The sequence below is a fragment of the Sturnira hondurensis genome, unplaced genomic scaffold (genome assembly GCF_014824575.4).
Source record: "Sturnira hondurensis isolate 20B ecotype Veracruz unplaced genomic scaffold, ASM1482457v3 Scaffold0006693, whole genome shotgun sequence".
NCBI classification, from domain to species: Eukaryota; Metazoa; Chordata; class Mammalia; order Chiroptera; family Phyllostomidae; genus Sturnira; species Sturnira hondurensis.
Window position 1 is genome coordinate 2,110,588 of NW_028079324.1, and position 1,704 is coordinate 2,112,291.

Genomic DNA, 1,704 nt, shown 5'->3' on the forward strand with positions numbered 1-1,704 from the left:
TAAAATCTATGGCTATTTTTCTCTTCTTGCTACTGCTGAAAATGGATGTGTTTCTTAGTTTTAGTTCCACTTTAATCATTGCTAATATGAGTGCTATTAAATTTTGTGTACTGACATTATATCCTGCCACATTGCTAAATGCATATATTAGTTCTAATGTATTTTGGTGTGGATTCCTTAGGAACATCTAGGTACAAAAATCAAGAAATCTACAGATAGAAGTGGTTTTACTTTTTCTTTTCAAGCTAGATGTCTTTTCCCCCCTTCTTTTTGCCTAAACGCTATGGCTAACCTTCCCACACAATGTTGAATAGAAGTATCGAGGGAAGACATCCTCATCTGGCTCCAGATCTTCAGAGAACAGAGTTGACACTTTCACCACTACCAGAAATGGTAGCTGTGGGATTTTCATAGATGTTTCTTTTTTTTAAGATTTTATTTTTTTTATTTTAGAGAGGGGAAGGGAGAGAGAAAGGGACAGACAGAAACATCAATGGGTAGTTGCCTCTCACACGCCCCCTACTGGGAACTGGCCCTCAACCCAGGCATGTGCCCTAACTGGGAATCGAACCAGCGACCCTTTGATTCACAAGCCAGCACTCAACCACTGAGCCACAGCAATCAGGGCAAATGTTTCTTTATGAAGTTTAGAAATTGCCTTTGTATTCCTTGTTTCTGGAGTACTTTTATCAAGAATGGCTGTTGTATTTTTTAAATGATTAGTGTGAATTTATTAACGAGATCATGTGGTTTCATCCTTTATTCTATGAATATAATGTATTACATCAATTGGTCTTGGGATGTGAAACTAACCCTGCATCCCTTGGTAAGTCCTACTTGGTCACGGTATATAAAACCCTTGTTGGGTTTGTTTCTCTAGTCTTTTGTTGAGGAATTTTGCACCTGAATCAACATGATGTTTGGTCTTTAATTTTCTTATATTTTCGTTTCTGTTATTAGGGTAATACTGCCTTCATGGAATGATTTGGTAGGAGTTCCTTCTGCCTCTGTATTTTTGGAAGATATCAGAAAAATTGCCATTGAATCATTTTGAAGATATAATTCTCAGCAAATCAGCTAATCTCATTCTATTAAATTATCCTCTTGGGTTTGAAATGGAGTTTTGAGTTACTGCTGGTAAATGGCTGTTCTGTCAGAGCAAATATTTGTATTTGGTAGCCAGGTTACAACACAAAGTAACTTGAGCACAGTTAACGCACCAGCCCTCCTGGGAAGTCAGAAACGTCTTTCTCACTTTTGGCAAAGCTGGCATTCAAAGCTTGGGAAAACGTGGAATAATAGACACCAGAGTAATAGACAGACTTATTCTCCAAGAAGCTGTCTAAAGAGACAAAATTTTCATTTGTTGACTTATCTGCCTTTTTAATGCTTTACAAACCATCCGGAGATATCTGGTGGATCTTTAAATGGTTAACACTTAATAGTCATAGAAAAGAGTAAACTTAGTAAATAAACATTTTCACCTGCTGGTTCTTTAAAGGATACTCTGCTCAAAATCCTTCATGAAACTGATTTTGTGATACATAATCACAGATCAGGTAAGAAAATAAGAAAACATATAATGAAGCATTTTAACCTGATATAAGCTGACTTTTGAACAACCAGTACAAGCCCTTTCTGTGTGTTTAACAAAGACAGAATAGAACACAAAAATCTTAGAATGTGAAGAGAAAAAGTAAGTGG